Genomic DNA, 17,067 nt, shown 5'->3' with positions numbered 1-17,067 from the left:
AGTAAATCTAAAGCTGTGGGTGGGAATTCTGCATCAATCACATGCTTCTGCAGAAATATTTCCCAAATTGACAAAGTGGCCAATACTGGGATCAAATTCGCTAACTTGGCTTGATTAGCACCATGCTCAGTCAGAAAAAGTATGCCTTCTGACTGGAGCATAGGAGGGAGGCCAGTTGCAGGGGGGAGTTTTCTTCCTTTGAAAGAAAATGCCTAACTCATTCACAAATACAACCCTTATCCTCAAAACAACATTGGTTATGTCCGCAGCAGTACTGACCCGTGACTATGTATGCACAGCTGCTTCCAACAAAACAGCAATCTTGTGTTAGTAACTCTAAAGCTGTGAGTGCCAATTCTGCATCAATCTCATCCTTCTGCAGAAATATTTCCCAAAATGACAAAGTGGCCAATATGGGGATCGAACCCGTGACCTTGGCGTTATTAGCACCACGCTCTAACCAACTGAGCTAACCGGCCAGCTGAGAGTCTTTTTCCCTTGGAAAAAAATGCCTAACTCATTCACACATAAAACCCTTATCCTCACAACAACCTAAAGAAAAACTACATGTGATCTGAAGGAAATTCATGAATATGACAATTATCTTCAAACTGACTTGTATCCTGCATCACATTTAAGTAGAACTGGGACAAAGAAGGTTAAATGCATCTCATTGGTCATTTCCCACAGCAGTACTGACCTGTGACCATTTATGGACTGCTGCTTCCAACAAAACAGCAAACTTGTCATAGTAAATCTAAAGCTGTGGGTGGGAATTCTCCATCAATCTCATGCTTCTGCAGAAATATTTCCCAAAATGACAAGGAGGCCAATACGGGGACCCGTGACCTTGCCATTATTAGCACCACGCTCTAACCAAATGAGCTAAACAGCCAGCTGAGAGGTTTGTTTCTGACTCAAGCATAAGCAGGAGGCCAGTTGTAGGGGGATGTTTTCTTCCCTTGGAAAAAAAATGCCTAACTCATTCACAAATACAACCCTTATCCTCACAACAACATTGGTTATGTCCGCAGCAGTACTGACCCGTGACTATGTATGCACAGCTGCTTCCAACAAAACAGCAATCTTGTGTTAGTAACTCTAAAGCTGTGAGTGCCAATTCTGCATCAATCTCATGCTTCTGCAGAAATATTTCCCAAAATGACAAAGTGGCCAATACGGGGATCGAACCCGTGACCTTGGCGTTATTAGCACCACGCTCTAACCAACTCAGTTAACCGACCAGCTGAGAGTCCTGTTTCTGACTGGAGCATTAGAGGGAGGCCAGTTGCAGGGGGATTTTTTCTTCCCTTGGAAAAAAAATGCCTAAGTCATTCACACATAAAACCCTTATCCTCACAACAACCTAAAGAAAAACTACATGTGATCTGAAGGAAATTCACGAATATGACAATTATCTTCAAACTGACTTGTAGCCTGCATCACATTTAAGTAGAACTGGGACAAAGAAGGTTAAATGCATCTCATTGGTCATTTCCCACAGCAGTACTGACCTGTGACCATTTATGGACTGCTGTTTCCAACAAAACAGCAAACTAGTCATAGTAAATCTAAAGCTGTGGGTGGGAATTCTGCATCAATATCATGCTTCTGCAGAAATATTTCCCAAATTGACAAAGTGGCCAATACTGGGATCAAATTCGCTAACTTGGCGTGATTAGCACCATGCTCAGTCAGAAAAAGTAAGCCTTCTGACTGGAGCATAGGAGGGAGGCCAGTTGCAGGGGGGAGCTTTCTTCCCTTGAAAGAAAATGCCTAACTCATTCACAAATACAACCCTTATCCTCACAACAACATTGGTTATATCCCGCAGCAGTACTGACCCGTGACCATGTATGCACAGCTGCTACCAACAAAACAGCAATCTTGTGTTAGTAACTCTAAAGCTGTGAGTGCCAATTCTGCATCAATCTCATGCTTCTGCAGAAATATTTCCCAAAATGACAAAGTGGCCAATACGGGGATCGAACCCGTGACCTTGGCATTATTAGCACCACGCTCTAACCAACTGAGCTAACCGACCAGCTGAGAGTCCTGTTTCTGACTGGAGCATAAGAGGGAGGCCAGTTGCAGGGGGATTTTTTCTTCCCTTGCAAAAAAAATGCCTAAGTCATTCACACATAAAACCCTTATCCTCACAACAACCTAAAGAAAAACTACATGTGATCTGAAGGAAATTCATGAATTTGACAATTACCTTCAAACTGACGTGTAGCCTGCATCACATTTAAGTAGAACTGGGACAAAGAAGGTTAAATGCATCTCATTGGTCATTTCCCACAGCAGTACTGACCTGTGACCATTTATGGACTGCTGCTTCCAACAAAACAGCAAACTAGTCATAGTAAATCTAAAGCTGTGGGTGGGAATTCTGCATCAATCTCATGCTTCTGCAGAAATATTTCCCAAATTGACAAAGTGGCCAATACTGGGATCAAATCCGCTAACTTGGCGTGATTAGCACCATGCTCAGTCAGAAAAAGTATGCCTTCTGACTGGAGCATAGGAGGGAGGCCAGTTGCAGGGGGGAGTTTTCTTCCCTTGAAAGAAAATGCCTAACTCATTCACAAATACAACCCTTATCCTCACAACAACATTGGTTATGTCCCGCAGCAGTACTGACCCGTGACCATGTATGCACAGCTGCTTCCAACAAAACAGCAATCTTGTGTTAGTAACTCTAAAGCTGTGAGTGCCAATTCTGCATCAATCTCATGCTTCTGCAGAAATATTTCCCAAAATGACAAAGTGGCCAATACAGGGATCGAACCCGTGACCTTGGCGTTATTAGCACCACGCTCTAACCAACTTAGCTAACCGACCAGCTGAGAGTCCTGTTTCTGACTGGAGCATAAGAGGGAGGCCAGTTGCAGGGGGATTTTTTCTTCCCTTGCAAAAAAAATGCCTAAGTCATTTACACATAAAACCCTTATCCTCACAACAACCTAAAGAAAAACTACATGTGATCTGAAGGAAATTCATGAATTTGACAATTACCTTCAAACTGACGTGTAGCCTGCATCACATATAAGTAGAACTGGGACAAAGAAGGTTAAATGCATCTCATTGGTCATTTCCCACAGCAGTACTGACCTGTGACCATTTATGGACTGCTGCTTCCAACAAAACAGCAAACTAGTCATAGTAAATCTAAAGCTGTGGGTGGGAATTCTGCATCAATCTCATGCTTCTGCAGAAATATTTCCCAAATTGACAAAGTGGCCAATACTGGGATCAAATCCGCTAACTTGGCGTGATTAGCACCATGCTCAGTCAGAAAAAGTATGCCTTCTGACTGGAGCATAGGAGGGAGGCCAGTTGCAGGGGGGAGTTTTCTTCCCTTGAAAGAAAATGCCTAACTCATTCACAAATACAACCCTTATCCTCACAACAACATTGGTTATGTCCCGCAGCAGTACTGACCCGTGACCATGTATGCACAGCTGCTACCAACAAAACAGCAAACTTGTGTTAGTAACTCTAAAGCTGTGAGTGCCAATTCTGCATCAATCTCATGCTTCTGCAGAAATATTTCCCAAAATGACAAAGTGGCCAATACGGGGATCGAACCCGTGACCTTGGCGTTATTAGCACCACGCTCTAACCAACTGAGCTAACCGGCCAGCTGGGAGTCTTTTTCCCTTGGAAAAAAATGCCTAAGTCATTCACACATAAAACCCTTATCCTCACAACAACCTAAAGAAAAACTACATGTGATCTAAAGGAAATTCATGAATATGACAATTATCTTCAAACTGACTTGTAGCCTGCATCACATTTAAGTAGAACTGGGACAAAGAAGGTTAAATGCATCTCATTGGTCATTTCCCACAGCAGTACTGACCTGTGACCATTTATGGACTGCTGCTTCCAACAAAACAGCAAACTAGTCATAGTAAATCTAAAGCTGTGGGTGGGAATTCTGCATCAATCTCATGCTTCTGCAGAAATATTTCCCAAATTGACAAAGTGGCCAATGCTGGGATCAAATCCGCTAACTTGGCGTGATTAGCACCATGCTCAGTCAGAAAAAGTATGCCTTCTGACTGGAGCATAGGAGGGAGGCCAGTTGCAGGGGGGAGTTTTCTTCCCTTGAAAGAAAATGCCTAACTCATTCACAAATACAACCCTTATCCTCACAACAACATTGGTTATGTCCCGCAGCAGTACTGACCCGTGACCATGTATGCACAGCTGCTTCCAACAAAACAGCAATCTTGTGTTAGTAACTCTAAAGCTGTGAGTGCCAATTCTGCATCAATCTCATGCTTCTGCAGAAATATTTCCCAAAATGACAAGGAGGCCAATACGGGGACCCGTGACCTTGCCATTATTAGCACCACGCTCTAACCAAATGAGCTAAACAGCCAGCTGAGAGGTTTGTTTCTGACTCAAGTATAAGCAGGAGGCCAGTTGTAGGGGGATGTTTTCTTCCCTTGGAAAAAAAATGCCTAAGTCATTCACACATAAAACCCTTATCCTCACAACAACCTAAAGAAAAACTACAAGTGATCTGAAGGAAATTCACGAATATGACAATTATCTTCAAACTGACTTGTAGCCTGCATCACATTTAAGTAGAACTGGGACAAAGAAGGTTAAATGCATCTCATTGGTCATTTCCCACAGCAGTACTGACCTGTGACCATTTATGGACTGCTGTTTCCAACAAAACAGCAAACTAGTCATAGTAAATATAAAGCTGTGGGTGGGAATTCTGCATCAATCTCATGCTTCTGCAGAAATATTTCCCAAATTGACAAAGTGGCCAATACTGGGATCAAATTCGCTAACTTTGCGTGATTAGCACCATGCTCAGTCAGAAAAAGTAAGCCTTCTGACTGGAGCATAGGAGGGAGGCCAGTTGCAGGGGGGAGTTTTCTTCCCTTGAAAGAAAATGCCTAACTCATTCACAAATACAACCCTTATCCTCACAACAACATTGGTTATGTCCCGCAGCAGTACTGACCCGTGACCATGTATGCACAGCTGCTACCAACAAAACAGCAATCTTGTGTTAGTAACTCTAAAGCTGTGAGTGCCAATTCTGCATCAATCTCATGCTTCTGCAGAAATATTTCCCAAAATGACAAAGTGGCCAATGGCATTATTAGCACCACGCTCTAACCAACTGAGCTACCCGACCAGCAGAGAGTCCTGTTTCTGACTGGAGCATAAGAGGGAGGCCAGTTGCAGGGGGATTTTTTCTTCCCTTGCAAAAAAAATGCCTAAGTCATTCACACATAAAACCCTTATCCTCACAACAACCTAAAGAAAAACTACATGTGATCTGAAGGAAATTCATGAATTTGACAATTACCTTCAAACTGACGTGTAGCCTGCATCACATTTAAGTAGAACTGGGACAAAGAAGGTTAAATGCATCTCATTGGTCATTTCCCACAGCAGTACTGACCTGTGACCATTTATGGACTGCTGCTTCCAACAAAACAGCAAACTAGTCATAGTAAATCTAAAGCTGTGGGTGGGAATTCTGCATCAATCTCATGCTTCTGCAGAAATATTTCCCAAATTGACAAAGTGGCCAATAATGGGATAAAATCCGCTAACTTGGCGTGATTAGCACCATGCTCAGTCAGAAAAAGTATGCCTTCTGACTGGAGCATAGGAGGGAGGCCAGTTGCAGGGGGGAGTTTTCTTCCCTTGAAAGAAAATGCCTAACTCATTCACAAATACAACCCTTATCCTCACAACAACATTGGTTATGTCCCGCAGCAGTACTGACCCGTGACCATGTATGCACAGCTGCTTCCAACAAAACAGCAATCTTGTGTTAGTAACTCTAAAGCTGTGAGTGCCAATTCTGCATCAATCTCATGCTTCTGCAGAAATATTTCCCAAAATGACAAAGTGGCCAATACAGGGATCGAACCCGTGACCTTGGCGTTATTAGCACCACGCTCTAACCAACTTAGCTAACCGACCAGCTGAGAGTCCTGTTTCTGACTGGAGCATAAGAGGGAGGCCAGTTGCAGGGGGATTTTTTCTTCCCTTGCAAAAAAAATGCCTAAGTCATTCACACATAAAACCCTTATCCTCACAACAACCTAAAGAAAAACTACATGTGATCTGAAGGAAATTCATGAATTTGACAATTACCTTCAAACTGACGTGTAGCCTGCATCTCATTTAAGTAGAACTGGGACAAAGAAGGTTAAATGCATCTCATTGGTCATTTCCCACAGCAGTACTGACCTGTGACCATTTATGGACTGCTGCTTCCAACAAAACAGCAAACTAGTCATAGTAAATCTAAAGCTGTGGGTGGGAATTCTGCATCAATCTCATGCTTCTGCAGAAATATTTCCCAAATTGACAAAGTGGCCAATACTGGGATCAAATTCGCTAACTTGGCGTGATTAGCACCATGCTCAGTCAGAAAAAGTAAGCCTTCTGACTGGAGCATAGGAGGGAGGCCAGTTGCAGGGGGGAATTTTCTTCCCTTGAAAGAAAATGCCTAACTCATTCACAAATACAACCCTTATCCTCACAACAACATTGGTTATGTCCCGCAGCAGTACTGACCCGTGACCATGTATGCACAGCTGCTACCAACAAAACAGCAATCTTGTGTTAGTAACTCTAAAGCTGTGAGTGCCAATTCTGCATCAATCTCATGCTTCTGCAGAAATATTTCCCAAAATGACAAAGTGGCCAATGGCATTATTAGCACCACGCTCTAACCAACTGAGCTAACCGACCAGCAGAGAGTCCTGTTTCTGACTGGAGCATAAGAGGGAGGCCAGTTGCAGGGGGATTTTGTCTTCCCTTGCAAAAAAAATGCCTAAGTCATTCACACATAAAACCCTTATCCTCACAACAACCTAAAGAAAAACTACATGTTATCTGAAGGAAATTCATGAATTTGACAATTACCTTCAAACTGACGTGTAGCCTGCATCACATTTAAGTAGAACTGGGACAAAGAAGGTTAAATGCATCTCATTGGTCATTTCCCACAGCAGTACTGACCTGTGACCATTTATGGACTGCTGCTTCCAACAAAACAGCAAACTAGTCATAGTAAATCTAAAGCTGTGGGTGGGAATTCTGCATCAATCTCATGCTTCTGCAGAAATATTTCCCAAATTGACAAAGTGGCCAATACTGGGATCAAATCCGCTAACTTGGCGTGATTAGCACCATGCTCAGTCAGAAAAAGTATGCCTTCTGACTGGAGCATAGGAGGGAGGCCAGTTGCAGGGGGGAGTTTTCTTCCCTTGAAAGAAAACGCCTAACTCATTCACAAATACAACCCTTATCCTCACAACAACATTGGTTATGTCCCGCAGCAGTACTGACCCGTGACCATGTATGCACAGCTGCTTCCAACAAAACAGCAATCTTGTGTTAGTAACTCTAAAGCTGTGAGTGCCAATTCTGCATCAATCTCATGCTTCTGCAGAAATATTTCCCAAAATGACAAAGTGGCCAATACAGGGATCGAACCCGTGACCTTGGCGTTATTAGCACCACGCTCTAACCAACTTAGCTAACCGACCAGCTGAGAGTCCTGTTTCTGACTGGAGCATAAGAGGGAGGCCAGTTGCAGGGGGATTTTTTCTTCCCTTGCAAAAAAAATGCCTAAGTCATTCACACATAAAACCCTTATCCTCACAACAACCTAAAGAAAAACTACATGTGATCTGAAGGAAATTCATGAATTTGACAATTACCTTCAAACTGACGTGTAGCCTGCATCACATTTAAGTAGAACTGGGACAAAGAAGGTTAAATGCATCTCATTGGTCATTTCCCACAGCAGTACTGACCTGTGACCATTTATGGACTGCTGCTTCCAACAAAACAGCAAACTAGTCATAGTAAATCTAAAGCTGTGGGTGGGAATTCTGCATCAATCTCATGCTTCTGCAGAAATATTTCCCAAATTGACAAAGTGGCCAATACTGGGATCAAATCCGCTAACTTGGCGTGATTAGCACCATGCTCAGTCAGAAAAAGTATGCCTTCTGACTGGAGCATAGGAGGGAGGCCAGTTGCAGGGGGGAGTTTTCTTCCCTTGAAAGAAAATGCCTAACTCATTCACAAATACAACCCTTATCCTCACAACAACATTGGTTATGTCCCGCAGCAGTACTGACCCGAGACCATGTATGCACAGCTGCTACCAACAAAACAGCAATCTTGTGTTAGTAACTCTAAAGCTGTGAGTGCCAATTCTGCATCAATCTCATGCTTCTGCAGAAATATTTCCCAAAATGACAAAGTGGCCAATACGGGGATCGAACCCGTGACCTTGGCGTTATTAGCACCACGCTCTAACCAACTGAGCTAACCGGCCAGCTGAGAGTATTTTTCCCTTGGAAAAAAATGCCTAACTCATTCACACATAAAACCCTTATCCTCACAACAACCTAAAGAAAAACTACATGTGATCTGAAGGAAATTCATGAATATGACAATTATCTTCAAACTGACTTGTAGCCTGCATCACATTTAAGTAGAACTGGGACAAAGAAGGTTAAATGCATCTCATTGGTCATTTCCCACAGCAGTACTGACCTGTGACCATTTATGGACTGCTGCTTCCAACAAAACAGCAAACTAGTCATAGTAAATCTAAAGCTGTGGGTGGGAATTCTGCATCAATCTCATGCTTCTGCAGAAATATTTCCCAAATTGACAAAGTGGCCAATACTGGGATCAAATAAGCTAATTTGGCGTGATTAGCACCATGCTCAGTCAGAAAAAGTATGCCTTCTGACTGGAGCATAGGAGGGAGGCCAGTTGCAGGGGGGAGTTTTCTTCCCTTGAAAGAAAATGCCTAACTCATTCACAAATACAACCCTTATCCTCACAACAACATTGGTTATGTCCGCAGCAGTACTGACCCGTGACTATGTATGCACAGCTGCTTCCAACAAAACAGCAATCTTGTGTTAGTAACTCTAAAGCTGTGAGTGCCAATTCTGCATCAATCTCATCCTTCTGCAGAAATATTTCCCAAAATGACAAAGTGGCCAATACGGGGATCGAACCCGTGACCTTGGCGTTATTAGCACCACGCTCTAACCAACTGAGCTAACCGGCCAGCTGAGATGCATATTTCTGAGTGGACCATAAGAGGGAGGCCAGTTGCAGGGGGATTTTTTCTTCCCTTGGAAAAAAAATGCCTAACTCATTCACACATAAAACCCTTATCCTCACAACAACCTAAAGAAAAACTACATGTGATCTGAAGGAAATTCATGAATATGACAATTATCTTCAAACTGACTTGTAGCCTGCATCACATTTAAGTAGAACTGGGACAAAGAAGGTTAAATGCATCTCATTGGTCATTTCCCACAGCAGTACTGACCTGTGACCATTTATGGACTGCTGCTTCCAACAAAACAGCAAACTAGTCATAGTAAATCTAAAGCTGTGGGTGGGAATTCTGCATCAATCACATGCTTCTGCAGAAATATTTCCCAAATTGACAAAGTGGCCAATACTGGGATCAAATTCGCTAACTTGGCTTGATTAGCACCATGCTCAGTCAGAAAAAGTATGCCTTCTGACTGGAGCATATGAGGGAGGCCAGTTGCAGGGGGGAGTTTTCTTCCTTTGAAAGAAAATGCCTAACTCATTCACAAATACAACCCTTATCCTCAAAACAACATTGGTTATGTCCGCAGCAGTACTGACCCGTGACTATGTATGCACAGCTGCTTCCAACAAAACAGCAATCTTGTGTTAGTAACTCTAAAGCTGTGAGTGCCAATTCTGCATCAATCTCATCCTTCTGCAGAAATATTTCCCAAAATGACAAAGTGGCCAATACGGGGATCGAACCCGTGACCTTGGCGTTATTAGCACCACGCTCTAACCAACTGAGCTAAACGGCCAGCTGAGAGTCTTTTTCCCTTGGAAAAAAATGCCTAACTCATTCACACATAAAACCCTTATCCTCACAACAACCTAAAGAAAAACTACATGTGATCTGAAGGAAATTCATGAATATGACAATTATCTTCAAACTGACTTGTATCCTGCATCACATTTAAGTAGAACTGGGACAAAGAAGGTTAAATGCATCTCATTGGTCATTTCCCACAGCAGTACTGACGTGTGACCATTTATGGACTGCTGCTTCCAACAAAACAGCAAACTTGTCATAGTAAATCTAAAGCTGTGGGTGGGAATTCTGCATCAATCTCATGCTTCTGCAGAAATATTTCCGAAATTGACAAAGTGGCCAATACTGGGATCAAATCCGCTAACTTGGCGTGATTAGCACCATGCTCAGTCAGAAAAAGTATGCCTTCTGACTGGAGCATAGGAGGGAGGCCAGTTGCAGGGGGGAGTTTTCTTCCCTTGAAAGAAAATGCCTAACTCATTCACAAATACAACCCTTATCCTCACAACAACATTGGTTATGTCCCGCAGCAGTACTGACCCGTGACCATGTATGCACAGCTGCTTCCAACAAAACAGCAATCTTGTGTTAGTAACTCTAAAGCTGTGAGTGCCAATTCTGCATCAATCTCATGCTTCTGCAGAAATATTTCCCAAAATGACAAGGAGGCCAATACGGGGATCCGTGACCTTGCCATTATTAGCACCACGCTCTAACCAAATGAGCTAAACAGCCAGCTGAGAGGTTTGTTTCTGACTCAAGCATAAGCAGGAGGCCAGTTGTAGGGGGATGTTTTCTTCCCTTGGAAAAAAAATGCCTAACTCATTCACAAATACAACCCTTATCCTCACAACAACATTGGTTATGTCCGCAGCAGTACTGACCCGTGACTATGTATGCACAGCTGCTTCCAACAAAACAGCAATCTTGTGTTAGTAACTCTAAAGCTGTGAGTGCCAATTCTGCATCAATCTCATGCTTCTGCAGAAATATTTCCAGAAAATGACAAAGTGGCCAATACGGGGATCGAACCCGTGACCTTGGCGTTATTAGCACCACGCTCTAACCGTGACCTTGGCGTTATTAGCACCACGCTCTAACCAACTGAGCTAACCGGCCAGCTGAGAGTCTTTTTCCCTTGGAAAAAAATACCTAACTCATTCACACATAAAACCCTTATCCTCACAACAACCTAAAGAAAAACTACATGTGATCTGAAGGAAATTCATGAATATGACAATTATCTTCAAACTGACTTGTATCCTGCATCACATTTAAGTAGAACTGGGACAAAGAAGGTTAAATGCATCTCATTGGTCATTTCCCACAGCAGTACTGACGTGTGACCATTTATGGACTGCTGCTTCCAACAAAACAGCAAACTTGTCATAGTAAATCTAAAGCTGTGGGTGGGAATTCTGCATCAATCTCATGCTTCTGCAGAAATATTTCCGAAATTGACAAAGTGGCCAATACTGGGATCAAATCCGCTAACTTGGCGTGATTAGCACCATGCTCAGTCAGAAAAAGTATGCCTTCTGACTGGAGCATAGGAGGGAGGCCAGTTGCAGGGGGGAGTTTTCTTCCCTTGAAAGAAAATGCCTAACTCATTCACAAATACAACCCTTATCCTCACAACAACATTGGTTATGTCCCGCAGCAGTACTGACCCGTGACCATGTATGCACAGCTGCTTCCAACAAAACAGCAATCTTGTGTTAGTAACTCTAAAGCTGTGAGTGCCAATTCTGCATCAATCTCATGCTTCTGCAGAAATATTTCCCAAAATGACAAGGAGGCCAATACGGGGATCCGTGACCTTGCCATTATTAGCACCACGCTCTAACCAAATGAGCTAAACAGCCAGCTGAGAGGTTTGTTTCTGACTCAAGCATAAGCAGGAGGCCAGTTGTAGGGGGATGTTTTCTTCCCTTGGAAAAAAAATGCCTAACTCATTCACAAATACAACCCTTATCCTCACAACAACATTGGTTATGTCCGCAGCAGTACTGACCCGTGACTATGTATGCACAGCTGCTTCCAACAAAACAGCAATCTTGTGTTAGTAACTCTAAAGCTGTGAGTGCCAATTCTGCATCAATCTCATGCTTCTGCAGAAATATTTCCAGAAAATGACAAAGTGGCCAATACAGGGATCGAACCCGTGACCTTGGCGTTATTAGCACCACGCTCTAACCGTGACCTTGGCGTTATTAGCACCACGCTCTAACCAACTGAGCTAACCGGCCAGCTGAGAGTCTTTTTCCCTTGGAAAAAAATACCTAACTCATTCACACATAAAACCCTTATCCTCACAACAACCTAAAGAAAAACTATATGTGATCTGAAGGAAATTCATGAATATGACAATTATCTTCAAACTGACTTGTAGCCTGCATCACATTCAAGTAGAACTGGGACAAAGAAGGTTAAATGCATCTCATTGGTCATTTCCCACAGCAGTACTGACCTGTGACCATTTATGGACTGCTGCTTCCAACAAAACAGCAAACTAGTCATATTAAATCTAAAGCTGTGGGTGGGAATTCTGCATCAATCTCATGCTTCTGCAGAAATATTTCCCAAATTGACAAAGTGGCCAATACTGGGATCAAATTCGCTAACTTGGCGTGATTAGCACCATGCTCAGTCAGAAAAAGTATGCCTTCTGACTGGAGCATAGGAGGGAGGCCAGTTGCAGGGGGGAGTTTTCTTCCCTTGAAAGAAAATGCCTAACTCATTCACAAATACAACCCTTATCCTCACAACAACATTGGTTATGTCCGCAGCAGTACTGACCCGTGACTATGTATGCACAGCTGCTTCCAACAAAACAGCAATCTTGTGTTAGTAACTCTAAAGCTGTGAGTGCCAATTCTGCATCAATCTCATGCTTCTGCAGAAATATTTCCCAAAATGACAAAGTGGCCAATACGGGGATCGAACCCGTGACCTTGGCGTTATTAGCACCACGCTCTAACCAACTCAGCTGACCGACCAGCTGAGAGTCCTGTTTCTGACTGGAGCATTAGAGGGAGGCCAGTTGCAGGGGGATTTTTTCTTCCCATGCAAAAAAAATGCCTAAGTCATTCACACATAAAACCCTTATCCTCACAACAACCTAAAGAAAAACTACATGTGATCTGAAGGAAATTCACGAATATGACAATTATCTTCAAACTGACTTGTAGCCTGCATCACATTTAAGTAGAACTGGGACAAAGAAGGTTAAATGCATCTCATTGGTCATTTCCCACAGCAGTACTGACCTGTGACCATTTATGGACTGCTGTTTCCAACAAAACAGCAAACTAGTCATAGTAAATCTAAAGCTGTGGGTGGGAATTCTGCATCAATATCATGCTTCTGCAGAAATATTTCCCAAATTGACAAAGTGGCCAATACTGGGATCAAATTCGCTAACTTGGCGTGATTAGCACCATGCTCAGTCAGAAAAAGTAAGCCTTCTGACTGGAGCATAGGAGGGAGGCCAGTTGCAGGGGGGAGCTTTCTTCCCTTGAAAGAAAATGCCTAACTCATTCACAAATACAACCCTTATCCTCACAACAACATTGGTTATATCCCGCAGCAGTACTGACCCGTGACCATGTATGCACAGCTGCTACCAACAAAACAGCAATCTTGTGTTAGTAACTCTAAAGCTGTGAGTGCCAATTCTGCATCAATCTCATGCTTCTGCAGAAATATTTCCCAAAATGACAAAGTGGCCAATACGGGGATCGAACCCGTGACCTTGGCATTATTAGCACCACGCTCTAACCAACTGAGCTAACCAACCAGCTGAGAGTCCTGTTTCTGACTGGAGCATAAGAGGGAGGCCAGTTGCAGGGGGATTTTTTCTTCCCTTGCAAAAAAAATGCCTAAGTCATTCACACATAAAACCCTTATCCTCACAACAACCTAAAGAAAAACTACATGTGATCTGAAGGAAATTCATGAATTTGACAATTACCTTCAAACTGACGTGTAGCCTGCATCACATTTAAGTAGAACTGGGACAAAGAAGGTTAAATGCATCTCATTGGTCATTTCCCACAGCAGTACTGACCTGTGACCATTTATGGACTGCTGCTTCCAACAAAACAGCAAACTAGTCATAGTAAATCTAAAGCTGTGGGTGGGAATTCTGCATCAATCTCATGCTTCTGCAGAAATATTTCCCAAATTGACAAAGTGGCCAATACTGGGATCAAATCCGCTAACTTGGCGTGATTAGCACCATGCTCAGTCAGAAAAAGTATGCCTTCTGACTGGAGCATAGGAGGGAGGCCAGTTGCAGGGGGGAGTTTTCTTCCCTTGAAAGAAAATGCCTAACTCATTCACAAATACAACCCTTATCCTCACAACAACATTGGTTATGTCCCGCAGCAGTACTGACCCGTGACCATGTATGCACAGCTGCTTCCAACAAAACAGCAATCTTGTGTTAGTAACTCTAAAGCTGTGAGTGCCAATTCTGCATCAATCTCATGCTTCTGCAGAAATATTTCCCAAAATGACAAAGTGGCCAATACAGGGATCGAACCCGTGACCTTGGTGTTATTAGCACCACGCTCTAACCAACTGCGCTAACCGGCCAGCTGAGAGTCTTTTTCCCTTGGAAAAAAATGCCTAACTCATTCACACATAAAACCCTTATCCTCACAACAACCTAAAGAAAAACTACATGTGATCTGAAGGAAATTCATGAATATGACAATTATCTTCAAACTGACTTGTAGCCTGCATCACATTTAAGTAGAACTGGGACAAAGAAGGTTAAATGCATCTCATTGGTCATTTCCCACAGCAGTACTGACCTGTGACCATTTATGGACTGCTGCTTCCAACAAAACAGCAAACTAGTCATAGTAAATCTAAAGCTGTGGGTGGGAATTCTGCATCAATCTCATGCTTCTGCAGAAATATTTCCCAAATTGACAAAGTGGCCAATACTGGGATCAAATTCGCTAACTTGGCGTGATTAGCACCATGCTCAATCAGAAAAAGTATGCCTTCTGACTGGAGCATAGGAGGGAGGCCAGTTGCAGGGGGGAGTTTTCTTCCCTTGAAAGAAAATGCCTAACTCATTCACAAATACAACCCTTATCCTCACAACAACATTGGTTATGTCCGCAGCAGTACTGACCCGTGACTATGTATGCACAGCTGCTTCCAACAAAACAGCAATCTTGTGTTAGTAACTCTAAAGCTGTGAGTGCCAATTCTGCATCAATCTCATGCTTCTGCAGAAATATTTCCCAAAATGACGAAGTGGCCAATACGGGGATCGAACCCGTGACCTTGGCGTTATTAGCACCACGCTCTAACCAACTGAGCTAACCGACCACCTGAGAGTCCTGTTTCTGACTGGAGCATTAGAGGGTGGCCAGTTGCAGGGGGATTTTTTCTTCCCTTGGAAAAAAAATGCCTAAGTCATTCACACATAAAACCCTTATCCTCACAACAACCTAAAGAAAAACTACATGTGATCTAAAGGAAATTCATGAATATGACAATTATCTTCAAACTGACTTGTAGCCTGCATCACATTTAAGTAGAACTGGGACAAAGAAGGTTAAATGCATCTCATTGGTCATTTCCCACAGCAGTACTGACCTGTGACCATTTATGGACTGCTGCTTCCAACAAAACAGCAAACTAGTCATAGTAAATATAAAGCTGTGGGTGGGAATTCTGCATCAATCTCATGCTTCTGCAGAAATATTTCCCAAATTGACAAAGTGGCCAATACTGGGATCAAATTCGCTAACTTGGCGTGATTAGCACCATGCTCAGTCAGAAAAAGTAAGCCTTCTGACTGGAGCATAGGAGGGAGGCCTGTTGCAGGGGGGAGTTTTCTTCCCTTGAAAGAAAATGCCTAACTCATTCACAAATACAACCCTTATCCTCACAACAACATTGGTTATGTCCCGCAGCAGTACTGACCCGTGACCATGTATGCACAGCTGCTACCAACAAAACAGCAATCTTGTGTTAGTAACTCTAAAGCTGTGAGTGCCAATTCTGCATCAATCTCATGCTTCTGCAGAAATATTTCCCAAAATGACAAAGTGGCCAATGGCATTATTAGCACCACGCTCTAACCAACTGAGCTAACCGACCAGCAGAGAGTCCTGTTTCTGACTGGAGCATAAGAGGGAGGCCAGTTGCAGGGGGATTTTTTCTTCCCTTGCAAAAAAAATGCCTAAGTCATTCACACATAAAACCCTTATCCTCACAACAACCTAAAGAAAAACTACATGTGATCTGAAGGAAATTCATGAATTTGACAATTACCTTCAAACTGACGTGTAGCCTGCATCACATTTAAGTAGAACTGGGACAAAGAAGGTTAAATGCATCTCATTGGTCATTTCCCACAGCAGTACTGACCTGTGACCATTTATGGACTGCTGCTTCCAACAAAACAGCAAACTAGTCATAGTAAATCTAAAGCTGTGGGTGGGAATTCTGCATCAATCTCATGCTTCTGCAGAAATATTTCCCAAATTGACAAAGTGGCCAATACTGGGATCAAATCCGCTAACTTGGCGTGATTAGCACCATGCTCAGTCAGAAAAAGTATGCCTTCTGACTGGAGCATAGGAGGGAGGCCAGTTGCAGGGGGGAGTTTTCTTCCCTTGAAAGAAAATGCCTAACTCATTCACAAATACAACCTTTATCCTCACAACAACATTGGTTATGTCCCGCAGAAGTACTGACCCGTGACCATGTATGCACAGCTGCTTCCAACAAAACAGCAATCTTGTGTTAGTAACTCTAAAGCTGTGAGTGCCAATTCTGCATCAATCTCATGCTTCTGCAGAAATATTTCCCAAAATGACAAAGTGGCCAATACAGGGATCGAACCCGTGACCTTGGCGTTATTAGCACCACGCTCTAACCAACTTAGCTAACCGACCAGCTGAGTGTCCTGTTTATGACTGGAGCATAAGAGGGAGGCCAGTTGCAGGGGGATTTTTTCTTCCCTTGCAAAAAAAATGCCTAAGTCATTCACACATAAAACCCTTATCCTCACAACAACCTAAAGAAAAACTACATGTGATCTGAAGGAAATTCATGAATTTGACAATTACCTTCAAACTGACGTGTAGCCTGCATCACATTTAAGTAGAACTGGGACAAAGAAGGTTAAATGC

General features: G+C 42.9%; 9 non-coding genes across 9 annotated transcripts; all 9 read right to left on the bottom strand.

Annotated features, from left to right (window-relative positions):
• Window positions 1-405: 405 nt before the first annotated feature.
• Window positions 406-479, bottom strand: TRNAI-AAU (transfer RNA isoleucine (anticodon AAU)). The gene has a single exon. It is a non-coding gene; the product is annotated as a tRNA-Ile (tRNA).
• A 1,491-nt stretch (window positions 480-1,970) lies between these two features.
• TRNAI-AAU (transfer RNA isoleucine (anticodon AAU)) lies at window positions 1,971-2,044 on the bottom strand. The gene has a single exon. It is a non-coding gene; the product is annotated as a tRNA-Ile (tRNA).
• Window positions 2,045-3,570: 1,526 nt separating this feature from the next.
• On the bottom strand, window positions 3,571-3,644 carry TRNAI-AAU (transfer RNA isoleucine (anticodon AAU)). The gene has a single exon. It is a non-coding gene; the product is annotated as a tRNA-Ile (tRNA).
• A 4,626-nt stretch (window positions 3,645-8,270) lies between these two features.
• TRNAI-AAU (transfer RNA isoleucine (anticodon AAU)) lies at window positions 8,271-8,344 on the bottom strand. Its single transcript has one exon. It is a non-coding gene; the product is annotated as a tRNA-Ile (tRNA).
• A 676-nt stretch (window positions 8,345-9,020) lies between these two features.
• TRNAI-AAU (transfer RNA isoleucine (anticodon AAU)) lies at window positions 9,021-9,094 on the bottom strand. Its single transcript has one exon. It is a non-coding gene; the product is annotated as a tRNA-Ile (tRNA).
• Window positions 9,095-9,819: 725 nt separating this feature from the next.
• Window positions 9,820-9,893, bottom strand: TRNAI-AAU (transfer RNA isoleucine (anticodon AAU)). The gene has a single exon. It is a non-coding gene; the product is annotated as a tRNA-Ile (tRNA).
• Window positions 9,894-10,915: 1,022 nt separating this feature from the next.
• TRNAI-AAU (transfer RNA isoleucine (anticodon AAU)) lies at window positions 10,916-11,023 on the bottom strand. The gene is made up of 2 exons: window positions 10,986-11,023; window positions 10,916-10,951 (listed from the first exon to the last, which is right to left on the bottom strand). It is a non-coding gene; the product is annotated as a tRNA-Ile (tRNA).
• A 2,606-nt stretch (window positions 11,024-13,629) lies between these two features.
• TRNAI-AAU (transfer RNA isoleucine (anticodon AAU)) lies at window positions 13,630-13,703 on the bottom strand. Its single transcript has one exon. It is a non-coding gene; the product is annotated as a tRNA-Ile (tRNA).
• A 1,476-nt stretch (window positions 13,704-15,179) lies between these two features.
• Window positions 15,180-15,253, bottom strand: TRNAI-AAU (transfer RNA isoleucine (anticodon AAU)). Its single transcript has one exon. It is a non-coding gene; the product is annotated as a tRNA-Ile (tRNA).
• Window positions 15,254-17,067: the final 1,814 nt, after the last annotated feature.

Source organism: Ambystoma mexicanum, chromosome 1p (genome assembly GCF_040938575.1).
Source record: "Ambystoma mexicanum isolate Mex_15411 chromosome 1p, UKY_AmexF1_1, whole genome shotgun sequence".
Lineage (NCBI taxonomy): Eukaryota > Metazoa > Chordata > Amphibia > Caudata > Ambystomatidae > Ambystoma > Ambystoma mexicanum.
This window is presented reverse-complemented; position numbering and strand designations above follow the sequence as displayed.